The sequence below is a fragment of the Eubalaena glacialis genome, chromosome 7, assembly GCF_028564815.1.
Source record: "Eubalaena glacialis isolate mEubGla1 chromosome 7, mEubGla1.1.hap2.+ XY, whole genome shotgun sequence".
Classification (NCBI taxonomy): Eukaryota; Metazoa; Chordata; class Mammalia; order Artiodactyla; family Balaenidae; genus Eubalaena; species Eubalaena glacialis.
In genome coordinates this window covers 75,959,539-75,976,516 of record NC_083722.1, presented here as the reverse complement: position 1 = coordinate 75,976,516, position 16,978 = coordinate 75,959,539, and the positions used below count along the sequence as shown (strand labels likewise).

The window sequence follows — 16,978 nt, the reverse complement described above, 5'->3', positions numbered from 1 at the left end:
GGCTTGTCTCTAGATGGTTCCTTTATTTCTCCACTTCCCAAGGTCTGACATGAGTAATATGAGGGGGAGAGCTATGAGTTAACAATTGCTTTATGACATCAGGATTAGGATATATGCCACCTAAGTTGAGTCTTCCTCACAAACAAGCTCCATGGGAACTTGTATTACCTGTCCACTTCCCTTCTGTCAGAGACGTATCCGAGCTCAGAGTGGAAAGATAGGGCACTTGGGTGCCGTTCCTCCAGTGAGGCCCATCCACATCCTTTCTCATTATCAGTCACACAGGAGGGCAGGAGGGACCATGGCAGGATAGCTCCATACAGCTCTCTAGTGTCTCCTCAGACTTAGCACTTCCTGTCTTCCCTGGATTCAAGTTTCAGTACCTCAGTGCGCCATAGGAAACTAGAGAGACTAGATGAATCTAGAAAGCAGTAAAATTTTTAAAAAAAAGCTTAAAATTAAATAGAAAACAAAAATGAGTGGTGGAAGATACATTTAAAAGCTGATATTTTTCAAATTACTGCCTCTGTGCGGGGTCTCAGAGCATGTGAGATTTTTCGTGAGCCCTTTAAGAACAGTCTCTGTTTCCCACAGCCCTCCAGCTTTCCCCCACACAAGCCCCGCTGGACTTCAAAGCCAGAAATTCTGGGCGCTCATCATCCCGGTGCAGGATCCCCAGGCGAAGGAGCCCAGTGTGGGGCTCAGGCCCCTCACTCTTTGGGGAGAACCTCTGTAATCATTATCATCCTTTTGTTTGTGGGTTGTCACCCTGGGGTGTGGGTCTTGACTATACTGACTCCACTCCTCCCACCCATCTCGTTGTGGTTCCTTTTTCATATCTTTAGTTGTGGAAAATCGTTTCTGCCAGTCTTTAGGTCATTCTCATAGATAGTTGCTTTGTAAATAGTTGTAATTTTGGTATTCTTGTGGGAGGAGGTGAGCTCAGGGTCTTCCTACTTCACCATCTTGGTCACACCTTCAGATTAGCATTTCTTAATGTTTATTGCCTGAGTTATTTATTACTATGATTATTTCTAAGCAGAGAATTTTTAAAAAAAAATTTTTATTGGAGTATAGTTGATTTACAATGTTGTGTTACTTTCAGGTGTACAGCAAAGTGAATCAGTTATACATATATATATACCCACTCCTTTTTTTTTTTTTTGAGACCTTTTTTTTTTTTTAAATTTATTTTTTTAATTTATTTATGGCTGTGTTGGGTCTTCGTTTCTGTGCGAGGGCTTTCTCTAGTTGTGGCAAGCGGGGGCCACTCTTCATCGCGGTGCGCGGGCCTCTCACTGTCGCAGCCTCTCTTGTTGCGGAGCACAGGCTCCAGACGCGCAGGCTCAGTAATTGTGGCTCATGGGCCCAGTTGCTCCGTGGCATGTGGGATCTTCCCAGACCAGGGCTCGAACCCGTGTCCCCTGCATTGGCAGGCAGATTCTCAACCACTGCGCCACCAGGGAAGCCCTCCTTTTTTTTTTTTAAGATTCTTTTCCCATATAGGCCATCACAGAGTATTGAGTAGAGTTCCCTGTGCTACACAGTAGGTCCTTATTATCTATTTTATATATAGTCATGTGTATATGTCAGTCCCAATCTCCCAATTTATCCTCCCCTCCCCCTCATCCCCTGGTAACCATAAGTTTGTTTTCTACATCCGTGACTTTTACCCCTTTTTTTTAAGATTCCACATATAAGCAATATCATATGATATTTGTCTTTCTGTGTCTGACTTACTTCACTCAGTATGACAATCTCTAGGTCCATCCATGTTGCTGCAAATGGCATTATTTTGTTCTTTTTTTTTATGGTTGAGTAATATTCCATTGTATATATGTACCATATCTTCTTTATCCATTCCTCTGTTGATGGACATTTAGGTTGCTTCCATGTCCTGGCTATTGTAAACAGTACTGCAATGAACAGTTGCGTGCATGTATCTTTTTTTTTTTAAAGATTTTTTTGATGTGGACCATTGTTAAAGTCTTTATTGAATTTGTTACAATATTGCTTCTGTTTTATGTTTTGGTTTTCTTGGCTGCGAGGCATGTGGGATCTTAGCTCCCTGACCAGGGATCAAACCCACATCCCCTACATTGGAAGGCAAAGTCTTAACCACTCAACCGCCAGGGAAGTCCTTGCATGTATCTTTTTGAACTATGGTTTTCTCCGGGTATATGCCTAGGTGTGGGATTGCTGGGTCATATGGTAGTTCTATTTTTAGTTTTTTAAGGAAAATCCATACTGTTCTCCATAGTGGCTGCACCAATTTACATTCCCACCAAAAGTGTAGGAGGGTTCCCTTTTCTCCACACCCTCGCCAGCATTTAATGTTTGTAGATTTTTTGATGATGGTCATTCTGACTGGTGTGAGGTGATACCTCATTGTAGTTTTGATTTGCACTCCTCTAATAATTAGTGATGTTGAGCATCTTTTCATGTGCTTTTTGGCCATCTGTATGTCTTCTTTGTAGAAATGTCTATTTAGATCTTCTGCCCATTTTTTGATTGGGTTACTTGTTTTTTTGATATTAAGCTGCACAAGTTGTTTGTATATTTTGGAGATTAATCCCTTGTTGGTTGCTTCATTTGCAAATATTTTCTCCCATTCTGAAGGTTGCCTTTTTGTTTTGTTTATGCTTTCCTTTGCTGTGCAAAATATTTTAAGTTTAATTAGATGCCATTTATTATTTTTGTTTTTTATTTTCATCACTCTAGGAGGTGGATCAAAAAAGATCTTGCTGTGATTTATGTCAAAGAATGTTCTGCCTATGTTTTCCTCTAAGAGTATTATAGTGTCTGGCCTTACATTTAGGCCTTTAATCCATTTTGAGTTTATTTTTGTGTATGGTGTAGGGAGTGTTCTAATTTCATTCTTTTACATGTAGCTGTCTTATTTTCCCAGCACCACTTATTGACGAAACTGTCTTTTCTCCATGGTATATTCTTGCCTCCTTTGTCATAGATTAGGTGACCAAAGGTGTATGGGTTTATCTCTGGGCTTTCTATCCTGTTCCATTGATCTATATTTCTGTTTTTGTGCCTGTACCATACTGTTTTGATTACTGTAGCTTCATAGTATACTCTGAAGTCAGGGAGCCTGATTCCTCCAGTTCCATTTTTCTTTCTCAAGATTGCTTTGGCTATTCGGGGTCTTTTTTGTTTCCATACAAATTGTAAAATTTTTTGTTCTAATTCTGTGAAAAATGCCATTGGTAATTTGATAGGGATTGCACTGAATCTGTAGATTGCTTTGGGTAGTATAGTCATTTTCACAACATTGATTCTTCCAATCCAAGAACATGGTATATCTCTCCATCTGTTTGTGTCATCTTTGATATCTTTCATCAGTGTCTTATACTTTTCTGAGTACAGGTCTTTTGCCTCCTTAAGTAGGTTTATTCCTAGGTATTTTATTCTTTTTGTTGTGATGGTAAATGGGACTGTTTCTTTAATTTCTCTTTCAGATTTTTCATCATTAGTGTATAGGAATGCAAGGGATTTCTGTGTATTAATTTTGTATCCTGCAACTTTACCAAATTCATTGATCAGCTCTAGTAGTTTTCTGGTAGCGTCTTTAGGATTATCTACGTATAGTATCATGTCATCTGCAAACAGTGACAGTTTTACTTTTTCTTTTCCAATTTGTATTCCTTTTATTTCTTGTTCTTCTCTGATGGCCCTGGCTAGGACTTCCAAAACAATGTTGAATAATAGTGGTGAGAGGGGACATCCTTGTCTTGTTCTTGATCTTAGAGGAAATGCTTTCAGTTTTTCACCATTGAGAATGATGTTTGCTGTGGGTTTGTTGTATATGGCCTTTATTATTTTGAGGTAGTTTCCCTCTATGCCCACTTTCTGGAGAGTTTTTATCATACATGGGTGTTGAATTTTGTTAAAAGCTTTTTCTGCATCTATGGAGATGATCATATGGTTTTTATTCTTCAATTTGTTAATATGGTGTATCACATTGATTGATTTGCATATATTGAAGAATCCTTGCATCCCTGGGATAAATCCCACTTGATCATGGTGTATGATCCTTTTGATGTGTTGCTGGACTCTGTTTGCTAGTATTTTGTTGAGGATTTTTGTGTCTATGTTCGTCAGTGATATTGGCCTGTAATTTTCTTTTTTTGTGATATCTTTGTCTGGTTTTGGTATCAGTGTGATAGTGGTCTCATAGAATGAGCTTGGGAGTGTTCCTTTCCTGCAATTTTTTGGAAGAGTTTGAGAAGGATAGGTGCTAGCTCTTCTCTAAATGTTTGACAGAATTCACCTGTGAAGCCATCTGGTCCTGGACTTTTGTTGTTGGAAGATTTTTAATCAGTTTCAATTTCATTACTTGTGATTGGTCTGTTCCTATTTTCTATTTCTTCCTGGTTCAGTCTTGGAAGGCTGTACCTTTCTAAGAATTTGTCCATTTCTTCCAGGTTGTCCACTTTATTGGCATATAATTGCTTGTAGTAGTCTCTTATGATCCTTTGTATTTCTGTGGTGTCAGTTGTAACTTCTTTTTCATTTTTAATTTTATTGATTTGAGTCCTCTCCCTTCTTTTCTTGATGAGTATGGCTAAAGGTTTATCAATTTTGTTTATCTTATGAAAGAACCAGCTTTTAGTTTCACTAATCTTTTTTTTTTTATTGTTTTCTTTGTCTCATTCATTTATTTCTGCTCTGATCTTTATGATTTCTTTCCTTCTACTAACTTTGGGTTTTGTTTGTTCTTCTTTCTCTAGTTCCTTTAGGTGTAAGGTTAGGTTGTTTATTTGACATTTTTCTTGTTTCTTGAGGTAAGATTGTATTGCTATAAAGTTCCCTCTTAGAACTGCTTTTGCTGCATCCCATAGGTTTTGGGTTGTCATGTTTTCGTTGTCATGTGTTTCTAGGTATTTTTTATTTCCTCTTTGATTTCTTCAGTGATCTATTGGTTATTTAGTAGCATATTGTTTAGCTTCTATGTGTTTGTGTTTTTTACAGTTTTTTTTTCCTGTAATTGATTTCTAATCTCATAGCGTTGGGGTTGGAAAAGATGCATGATATGATTTCAATTTTCTTAAATTTACTGAGGTTTGATTTGTGACCCAAGATGTGATCTATCCTGGAGAATGTTCTGTGTGCACTTGAGAAGAAAGTGTATTCTGCTGCTTTCGGATGGAATGTCCTATAAATATCAATTAAGTCTATCTGGTCTAACTAAATGTAAGGCCAGACACTATAAAACTCTTAGATGAAAACATAGGCAGAACACTCTATGACATAAATCACAGCAAGATCCTTTTTGACCCACTTCCTAGAGAAATGGAAATAAAAACAAAAGTAAACAAATGGGACCTAGTGAAACTTAAAACCTTTTGCAAAGCAAAGGAAAACATAAACAAGATGAAAAGACAACCCTCAGAATGGGAGAAAATATTTGCAATTGAAAAAACTGACAAAAGATTAATCTCCAAAATTTAGAAGCAGCTCATGCAGCTCAATATCAAAAAAACAAACAACCCAATCCAAAAATGGGCAGAAGACCTAAATAGACATTTCTCCAAAGAAGATATACAGATTGCCAACAAATACATGAAAGGATGCTCAACATCAGTAATCATTAGAGAAATGCAAATCAAAACTACAATGAGGTTATCACCTCACTCCAGTCAGAATGGCCATCATCAAAAAATCTACAAACAATACAATCCTGCAGCCTGTGGAATGAAAACCACATTCACAGAAAGATAGACAAGATGAAAAGGCAGAGGGCTATGTACCAGATGAAGGAACAAGATAAAACCCCAGGAAAACAACTAAATGAAGTTGAGATAGGCAACCTTCCAGAAAAAGAATTCAGAAAAATGATAGTGAAGATGATCTGGGACCTTGGAAAAAGAATGGAGGCAAAGATTGAGAAGATGCAAGAAATGTTTAACAAAGACCTAGAAGAATTAAAGAACAAACAAACAGATGAACAATACAATAACTGAAATGAAAAATACACTAGAGAGAATCAATAGCAGAATAACGAAGGCAGAAGAACGGATAAGTGACCTGGAAGAAAGAATGGTGGAATTCACTGCCACGGAACAGAATAAAGAAAAAACAATGAAAAGAAATGAAGACAGCCTAAGAGACCTCTGAGACAACATTAAATGCAACAACATTCGCATTATAGGGGTCCCAGAAGGAGAAGAGAGAGAAAAAGGACCCGAGAAAATATTTGAAGAGATTATAGTCAAAAACTTCCCTAACATGGGAAAGGAAATAGCCACCCAAGTCCAGGAAGCGCAGAGAGTCCCATACAGGATAAACCCAAGGAGAAACACGCTGAAACCCATACTAATCAAATTGGTAAAAATTAAAGACAAAGAAAAATGACTGAAAGCAGCAAGGGAAAAACGACAAATAACATACAAGGGAACTCCCATAAGGTTAACAGCTGATTTCTCAGCAGAAACTCTACAAGCCAGAAGGGAGTGGCATGACATATTTAAAGTGATGAAAGGGAACAACCTACAACCAAGATTACTCGACCCAGCAAGGATCTCATTCAGATTTGATGGAGAAATCAAAAGCTTTACAGACAAGCAAAAGCTAAGAGAATTCAGCACCACCAAACCAGCTCTACAACAAATGCTAAAGGAACTTCTCTAAGTGGGAAACACAAGAGAAGAAAAGGACCTACAAAAACAAACCCAAAACAATTAAGAAAATGCTCATAGGAACATACATATCGATAATTACCTTAAACGTGAATGGATTAAATGCTCCAAACAAAAGACACAGGCTCACTGAATGGATACAAAAACAAGGCCCATATATATGCTGTCTACAAGAGACCCACTTCAGACCTAGGGACACATTCAGACTGAAAGTGAGGGGATGGAAAAAGATATTCCATGCACATGGAAATCAAAAGAAAGCTGGAGTAGCAATACTCATATCAGATAAAATAGACTTTAAAATACAGAATGTTTCAAGAGACAAGGAAGGACACTACATAATGATCAAGGGATCAATCCAAGAAGAAGATATAAAAATTATAAATATATATGCACGCAACATAGGAACACCTCAATACATAAGGCAACTGCTAACAGCTATAAAAGAGGAAATCGACAGTAACACAATAATAGTGGGGGACTTTAACACCTCACTTACACCAATGGACAGATCATCCAAACAGAAAATTAATAAGGAAACATAAGCTTTAAATGACACAATAGACCAGATAGATTTAATTGATATTTATAGGACATTCCATCCCCAAACAGATTACACTTTCTTCTCAAGTGCGCATGGAACATTCTCCAGGATAGATCACATCTTGGGTCACAAATCAAGTCTCAGTAAATTTAAGAAAATTGAAATCATACCAAGTACCTTTTCTGACCACAACGGTATGAGATTAGAAATCAATTACAGGGAAAAAACCATAAAAAACACAAACACATGGAGGCTAAACAATATGTTACTAAATAACCAAGAGATCACTGAAGAAATCAAAGTGGAAATCAAAAAATACCTAGAGACAAATGACAATGAAAACACGACGATCCAAAACCTATGGGATGCAGCAAAAACAGTTCTAAGAGGGAAGTTTATAGCAATATAAGCTTACCTCAAGAAACAAGAAAAATCTCAAACAATCTAACCTTACACCAAAAGGAACTAGAGAAAGAAGAACAAACAAAACCCAAAGTTAGCAGAAGGAAAGAAATCATAAAGACCAGAGCAGAAGTAAATGAAATAGAAACAAAGAAAACAATAGCAAAGATCAATAAAACTAAAAGCTGGTTCTTTGAGAAGATAAACAAAATTGATAAACCATTAGCCAGACTCATCAAGAAAAAGAGGGAGAGGACTCAAATCAATAAAATTAGAAATGAAAAAGGAGAAGTTACAACAGACACTGCAGAAATACAAAGCATCCTAAGAGACTACTACAAGCAACTGTATGCCAATAAAATGGACAACCTGGAAGAAATGGACAAATTCTTAGAAAGGTGTAACCTTCTAAGACTGAACCAGGAAGAAATAGAAAATATGAACAGACCAATCACAAGCACTGAAATAGAAACTGTGATTAAAAATCTTCCAACAAACAAAAGTCCAGGACCAGATGGCTTCACAGGTGAATTCTATCAAACATTTAGAGAAGAGCTAACACCCATCCTTCTCAAACTCTTCCAAAAAATTGCAGAGGAAGGAACACTCCCAAACTCATTCTATGAGGCCACCATCACCCTGATACCAAAACCAGTCAAAGATACTACAAAAAAAGAAAATTAAAGACCAATATCACTGATGAATATAGATGCGAAAATCCTCAACAAAATACTAGCAAACAGAATCCAGCAACACATTAAAAGGATCATACACCATGATCAAGTGGGATTTATCCCAGGGATGCAAGGATTCTTCAATATATGCAAATCAATCAATGTGATACACCATATTAACAAATTGAAGAATAAAAACCATATGATCATCTCCATAGATGCAGAAAATGCTTTTGACAAAATTCAACACCCATATATGATAAAAACTCTCCAGAAAGTGGGCACAGAGGGAACCTACCTCAACATAATAAAGGCTATATATGACAAACCCACAGCAAACATCATTCTCAATGGTGAAAAACTGAAAGCATTTCCTCTAAGATCAGGAACAAGACAAGGATGTCCACTCTCACCACTATTATTCAACATAGTTTTGGAAGTCCTAGCCACGGCAATCAGAGAAGAAAAAGAAATAAAAGGAATCCAAATTGGAAATGAAGAAGTAAAACTGTCACTGTTTGCAGATGACATGATACTATATATAGAGAATCCTAAAAATGCCACCAGAAAACTACTAGAGCTAATCAATGAATTTGGGAAAGTTGCAGGGTACAAAATTAATGCACAGCAATCTCTTGCATTCCTATACACTAATGATGAAAAATCTGAAAGAGAAATTAAGGAAACACTCCCATTTACCATTGCAACAAAAAGAATAAAATACCTAGGAATAAACCTACCTAGGGAGACAAAAGACCTGTATGCAAAAAACTATAAGACACTGATGAAAGAAATTAAAGATGATACAAACAAAGAAATATACCATGTTCTTGGATTGGAAGAATCAGTATTGTGAAAATGACTATACTACCCAAAGCAAACTACAGATTCAATGCAATCCCTATCAAATTAGCAATGGCATTTTTTTTTACAGAACTAGAACAAAAAATCTTAAAATCTGTATGGAGACACAAAAGACCCCGAACAGCCAAAGCAGTCTTGAGGGAAAAAAACGGAGCTGGAGGAATCAGACTCCCTGACTTCGGACTATACTACAAAGCTACAGTAATCAAGACAATATGGTACTGGCACAAAAAGAGAAATATAGATCAATGGAACAGGATAGAAAGCCCAGAGATAAACCCACGCACCTATGGTCAACTAATCTATGAAAAAGGAGGCAAGGATATATAACAGAGAAAAGACAGTCTCTTCAATAAGTGGTGCTGGGAAAGCTGGACAACTACATGTAAAATAATGAAATTAGAACACTCCCTGACACCATACACAAAAATAAACTCAAAATGGATTAGAGACCTAAATGTGAGACCGGACACTATAAAACTCTTAGAGGAAAACATAGGAAGAACACTTTTTGACATAAATCACAGCAAGATCTTTTTTGATCCACCTCCTAAAGAAATGGAAATAAAAACAAAAATAAACAAATGGGACCTAATGAAACTTAAAAGCTTTTGCAAAGCAAAGGAAACTACAAACAAGACGAAAAGACAACCCTCAGAATGGGAGAAAATATTTGCAAACGAATCAACAAAGGATTAATCTCCAAAATATATAAACAGCTCATGCAGCTCAATATTAAAAAAACAAACAACCCAATCCAAAAATGGGCAGAAGACCTAAATAGACATTTCTCCAAGAAGACATACAGATGGCCAAGAAGCACATGAAAAGCTGCTCAACATCACTAATTATTAGAGAAATGCAAATTAAAACTACAATGAGATATCACCTCACACCAGTTAGAATGGGCATCATCAGAAAATCTACAAACAACAAATGCTGGAGAGGGTGTGGAGAAAAGGGAACCCTCTTGCACTGTTGGTGGGAATGTAAATTGATACAGCCACTATGGAGAACAGTATGGAGGTTCCTTAAAAAACTAAAAATAGAATTACCATATGACCCAGTAATCCCACTACTGGGCATATACCGAGAGAAAACCATAATTCAAAAAGACACACACATCCCAATGTTCATTGCAGTACTATTTACAATAGCCAGGTCATGGAAGCAACCTAAATGCCCATCGACAGACAAATGGATAAAGAAGATGTGGTACATATATATACAATGGAATATTATTCAGCCATAGAAAGGAACAAAATTGGGTCATTTGTAGAGATGTGGTTGAATCTAGAGACTGTCATACAGAGTAAGTCAGAAAGAGAAAAACAAATATCGTATATTAATGCATATATGTGGAACCTAGAATAATGGTACAGATAACCGGTTTGCAGGGCAGAAATTGAGACACAGATGTAGAGGACAAATGTATGGACACCAAGGGGGGAAAGCAGTGGGGTGTGGTGGTGGTGGTGGTGTGATGAATTGGGAGATTGGGATTGACATGTATACACTAATATGTATAAAATGGATAACTAATAAGAACCTGCTGTATAGAAAAGCAAATAAAATAAATTCAAAAGTTCAAAAGAAAACCAATAAAAAATCTACAAACAGTAAATGCTGGAGAGGGTGTGGAGAAAAGGGAACCCTCTTGCACTGTTGGTGGGAATGTAAATTGATACAGCCACTATGGAGAACAGTATGGAGTTTCCTTAAAAAACTAAAAGTAGAACTACCATATGATCCAGCAATCCCACTACTGGGCATATACCCTGAGAAAACCATAGTTCAAAGAGAGACATGTACCACAATGTTCATTGCAGCACTATTTACAGTAGCCAGGACATGGAAGCAGCCTAAGTGTCTATCAACAGATGAATGGATAAAGAAGATGTGGCACATATATACAATGGGATATTATTACTCAGCCATAAAAAGAAACGAAACTGAGTTATTTGTAGTGAGGTGGATGGACCTAGAGTCTGTCATACAGAGTGAAGTAAGTCAGAAAGAGAAAAACAAATGTCATATGCTAACACATACATATGGAATCTAAAAAAAAATGGTTCTGATGAATTAGGGGCAGGATGGGACTAAAGACGCAGATGTAGAGAATGGAGTTGAGGACACGGGGAGGGGGAAGGGTAAGCTGGGATGAAGTGAGAGAGTGGCATGGACAGATATACACTACCAAATGTAAAATAGATAGCTAGTGGGAAGCAGCCACATAGCACAGGGAGATCAACTCGGTGTTTTGTGACCACCTAGAGGGGTGGGATAGGGAGGGTGGGAGGGAGACACAAGAGGGAGGAGATGCGGATATATGTATATGTATAGCTGATTCACTATGTTATAAAGCAGAAACTAACACACCATTGCAAAGCAATTATATGCCAATAAAGTTGTTAAAAAAATGTCTATCTGGTCTAATGTGTCATTTAAAGCCTGTGTTCCTCTATTAATTTTATGTCTGGATGATCTGTCCATTGATGAAAGTGGGGTGTTAAAGTCCCCCACTATTATTGTGCTACTGTCGATTTCTCCTTTATGGCTGTTAGTATTTGTCTTATATATTGAGGTGCTCCTATGCTGGGTGCATATATATTTACAATTGTTATACCTTCTTCTTGGATTGATCCTTGATCATTGTGTAGTGTCCTTCTTTGTCTCTCATAACAGTCTTTATTTTAAAGTCTATTTTGTCTTATACGAGTATTGCTACTCTCGCTTTGTTTTGATTTTCATTTGCATGGAATACCTTTTTCCATCCCCTCACTTTCAGTCTCTATGTGGCCCTAGGTCTGAAATGGGTCTATTGTAGACAGCATATATATGGGTCTTGTTTCTGTATCCATTCAGCTGGTCTATGTCTTTTGGTTGGAGCATTTAATCCATTTGCACTTAAGGTAGTTATCGATATGTATGTTCCTAGTGCCATTTTCTTAATTGTTTTGGGTTTGCTTTTGTAGGTCTTTTTTTCCCCCTTCCTCTTTTGTTCTCTTCTCTTGTGTTTCTTGTCTAGAGAAGTTCCTTTAGCATTTGTTGTAAAGCTGGTTTGGTGGTGCTGAATTCTTTTAACTTTTGCTTGTCTGGAAAGCTTTTGATTTCTCCTTCGAATCTGAATGAGAGCCTTGGTGGGTAGAGTATTCTTGGTTGTAGGCTTTTCCCTTTCATCGTTTTAAATATATCCTGCCATTCCCTTCTGGCTTGAAGAGTTTCTGCTGAAAAATCAGCTGATAACCTTATGGGGATTCCCTTGTATATTATTTGTTGCTTTTCCCTTGTTGCTTTTAATAGTTTTTCTTTGTATTTAATTTTTGTTAGTTTTATTGATATGTGTCTTAGAGCATTCCTCCTTGGGTTTATCCTGTATGGGACTCTCTGCATTTCCTGGACTTTGGTGACTATTTCCTTTCCCATGTTAGGGAAATTTTTGACTATAATCTCTTCAAATACTTTCTCAGGCCGTTTCTCTTTTTCTTCTTCTTCTGGGATCCCTATAATTTGAATGTTAGTGCATTTAATGTTGTCCCAGAGGTCTCTGAGACTGTCCTCATTTCTTTTTTTTTTTTATGTTTTTAAAAAAAATTTTGGCCGCACTGCACAGCTTGTGGGATCTTAGTTCCCAAACCAGGCCCTCAGCAATGAAAGCATGGCATCCTAACCACTCACTCACCAGGGAATTCCCTCTTTTGTCTTTATCCTGTTCCATGGCAGAGATTTCCACCATTCTGCCTTCCAGGTCACTTATCTGTTCTTTTGCTTCAGTTATTCTGCTATTGATTCCTTCTAGTGTATTTTTCATTTCAGTTATTGCTCATCTCTGTTTGCTTGTTCTTTAGTTCTTCTAGGTCTTTGTTAAAATTTTCTTGTATCTTCTCTATCCATGCCTCCATTCTTTTTCTGAGATCTTGGATCATCTTTACTATCATCACTCTGAATTCTTTTTCAGGTAGATTGCTTATCTTCTCTTCACTTAGTTGTTTTTGTAGGTTTTTATCTTGCTCCTTCGTCTGCAACATATTTGTCATCTCATTTTGTCAAACTTACTGTGTTTGTGGTCTCCCTTTCACAGGCTGCAGAACTGTACTTCCTCTTGCTTCTGGTGTCTGCCCCCTTGGTGGGTGAGGTTGGTCCAGAGGCTTGTGCCATTTTTCCCTTGATAGGGAGTTTGACTGGTGTTGTGGTGATCAGAGCCTGCCCTAGAAATTGAGCGGGGCCTCCCCTTTGCTCTGTGGTTGTCACTGACCTGTCAGGGATGGGGTCTGCTCCCTAGCTGTTCGAGTAGAGGCCCAAAGATCTGTTTCTTAGCTGTGATTCTGATCTGCAGTGCGAGGTATGTGGGATTGGACCACTCCCACTGGGAGAGAAGTCACTGTGTATTCCTCCTCTGAAGCTGTTTACCTGTGAATATGCTCTGTTGTATCCCCTTCTGCCCATTGTGAGGGCTCACAAAGTATATTGTTGGCACTGCTCTCAGTCCCACCTTAACTGTGGGTATGCCGGCAATCAGCCCTGTTGACTCTCAGGTGTTGTTTTCACCCGGCCACCGGCGCAGGTCCACTGAGGTCAGGTCCTAGGACTGCAGTAGTTGTGCACCTGGACCTGCTGTGGGAGCTAAGGAGGCAGCTCAAACTCTGGTCTGGCCCAACCCCCATGAGTACATGCCCACAGAGCCCACAGCTGCTAAAGCCAGACCCGTCGCAGCTGCAAGAGCACTTGTCCTTTCGGATGTTTCACAGGCGCTGAATTAGGGAAGGCATCAGTGGAGGTGTAACTCCGCAGTTTGTGCAGCCGCAAGGAGAAATTTTAGCTCTTCTTCCTTAGTCACACAGCCCCTGGGGATCAGCTGTGGTTTCAGCCCCTCCTCTGGGCGGATTTCCTAGTGGGGGTAGTTATCCACATCCTCCTGGGACAGCAGAGCAGGTCCTGACACCCACTGGTGAATTTCCTAGTAGCAAGAGCTATCCGTGCCCTCCTGGGACAGTGGGGTAGGTCCTGTGGCCCGTTGACAGAATTCCTAGTTTCAGGAGCTGTCCACACCCTTCCAGGTCAGCAGGGGCGGGTTCTGTGACCCGCTGGCAGAATTCCTAGTTTTGGGAGCTGTCCGCGCCCTCCTGGGTCAGTAGGGGCGGGGCCTGGTGTCTGCCTGCGGGTCTGGAAGAGGCGGCCAGTGCCCACCTCTGGAGCCCAAGATGGCGGTGGCTACTCGCACCTGCCCCCAGAACTCCTGTAGGCGGTGTGCTGTTGCCTGGGAGCGCTCACAGGGATAGAAGTTCTTATGGTGTTCCCTCTCCTCTTCTCATGCGCCTCCCAATAATGGTTCCTTGCCTCTCTGGTGGGCCCAGGCTTCTTCCTAGTACACCCTCAGTTGCTGTGGCCCAACCTCTTCAGGCTCTTTCTGCACCTAACCCTGGTCCTCTCTCTGGGACTGAGCTTAGGAGTCTGAGCGTTAGTACCTGACCCTCAACCTCACTAACAGAGGAGTATCTCAGGTTTGAGAGTGCAGGGTGGGGGTGCTGACCCTCTGTGCAGGTTACTCTCCATTTTGCCTTTCACAAACCAGTTGCTGCTTACCCTTTTAGGCTCCAAAACTCCCCCTCCGTCCTAATTTCTCCACTTGTGAGAAACCTTCCCAAGGTGCAGGAAACTTTCCTCCTTCACAGCTCCCTCCCCGGGGTGCAGCCTGTCCTGATTCCTTCTTTTTCTTTTTCCTTTTGTCCTATCCAGTTACGTGGAGGTTTTCTTGTCTTTTCAGACATCTGAGGTCTTCTGTCGGCATTCAGTAGCTGTTCTGTGTGAATCATTCTGCTTGTAGATCTATTTTCAATGTTTCTGTGGAGGGAGGTGAACTCTACTTCCTATTCCTTGGCCATTGTGATTGAGCAGTGACTTTCTAATACCTTAATTCTTCCTACATATATTAGTTGCTTTCTAAGGAAAATATTTCTCTTCTCATTAATTTTTTCATTTATTAATTTATATCGGTGTGACTGATGGGTTCCTATTTAATTCTATAGGTTATAATCTGCTATCATCATAATTTTGGTGCTCAAATTGACCCAGATTTGGCCACTGGGAGCCCTTCAGCCTGGCTTCTGCATTCTTCTGACATGCCCCCTTCACCTTTGATTATTTCTTACACCAAGATATTACGGACTTGGAAGAAATAGAAAATATATATTGGTCTTTGCCCCTAGACCCTGGCACAGAGCTCCTGAAAACCTTGTAATTTCTTTTTTTTTTTTAAATTGTGAATAACATTTTATTTAGTCATTTTTGTTTACAACTGAAACTATGGGAATTCAAAATTAATATACTTACCCATGAACTTCTTATAGACACCAGAAAATGTTTCAACTTTGTATTCCACATTATTCTGCTGTGCTTTATCCAAATGAACCTTTATGAGCCAGCTGCCATCCAGTTTCTTGCGGATTCTCTTGCCCACAGTCTCACTTGGGAAAACCAAGTCCTCCAGGATCACATCATGCACGGCTGTCAGAGTGCAGCTCCTGGGATGCTTGCTTATTTTTTGTATGGCTTTTTCGAGTTGGCTGAGGCAGAATTCTCCTCTGAGTGACAAAGACAACATGCCTCCTGCTGAACTTCTTCTCCAACTCACACAATAGCCGGACCTGGAGTTTCTGGAAAGATTTCAATTGAGGAATGAGAACAAAGGTTTTAATAGCTTTCTGACCACCACTAACTTCAATGTCCTTGGCAATTTTGATGTTCAGCTCTCACAGCTGGGCCTTGAGGTCCGAGTTCATCTCCAGCTCCACGAGGGCCTGGAAGATTCCAGACTTGAACTCCCAGCTTCTCACAATTGGGCTTCATGATCTTCGCACTGGAACTGAACATGGCCTTGACCTTGCCAATGAGGCTAACTAACATTTGTTCCTCACCGCACCCCACACTTGGAGGCCTAGGGAGAGGCCTAGGTCTCAGGAGAGCTCGTAAAATCCCAGAGGCAGAGGGGAAGAGGCGGGAATAGCGCAAGTAGAGAAACCGGAAGAACCACAGAGAAATGGTGGAAGCCTAGAGTCCCAGGAAGCACCCTTGTATTTTCTTAAGTGATAACAGCACTAGGAGCATCTTTTGTTCTAATATTTGGTCTTTGAACTGGATCCTGACACAGAGCTCCTGAAATTCTTATAATTTCCTGGATGATAGGCGTGTCCTTTGTTCTAATGAGGTGACTCTGACAGAGCTACTGGATGGACTAACAATGAAGGCTGGTCATTGAAAAGACTAATATATAATTAGAGTGTGGAATTTCCAGCTTTACACCCCCTTTTCTTGAGAAGGGAAAGGATTGAAATAGGGTTTTCCAAAAGTGGCAAAAATTAAGTGTTTTGTATGAGTAGTAAAGGAGACACACAGGAGAAAGACTCATAGGAGGCAGAAACTGACCTTTTCCCACTCAGAAGGGGAAGAATTGTAGATTTTTCTAACGTAGTGGTATTCCCTAGAAGAGATGCCACAGTATCATCTGGAAACTTGTTAGAAATACTCATTCTTGGGAACATGATATACTGAATCAGAAATGGTGAGTGGGGGCTTCCCTGGTGGCGCAGTGGTTGAGAATCCCCCTCCCAATGCAGGGGATACGGGTTCGAGCCCTGGTCTGGGAAGATCCCACATGCCATGGAGCAACTAAGCCTGTGCGCCACACTACTGAGCCTGCGCGCCACAACTACTGAAGCCCACGCACCTAGAGCCCGTGCTCCACAACAAGAGAAGCCACCGCAATGAGAAGCCCGTGCACCGCAATGAAGAGTAGCCCCCGCTCGCCGCAACTAGAGAAAGCCCATGCGCAGCAACGAAGAACCAAT

At 39.8% G+C, this 16,978-nt stretch overlaps 1 pseudogene; it reads right to left on the bottom strand.

Annotated features, from left to right (window-relative positions):
* Positions 1-15,423: 15,423 nt before the first annotated feature.
* Positions 15,424-16,004, bottom strand: LOC133094732 (small ribosomal subunit protein eS7-like; annotated as a pseudogene).
* Between the last annotated feature and the right edge of the window lie 974 nt (positions 16,005-16,978).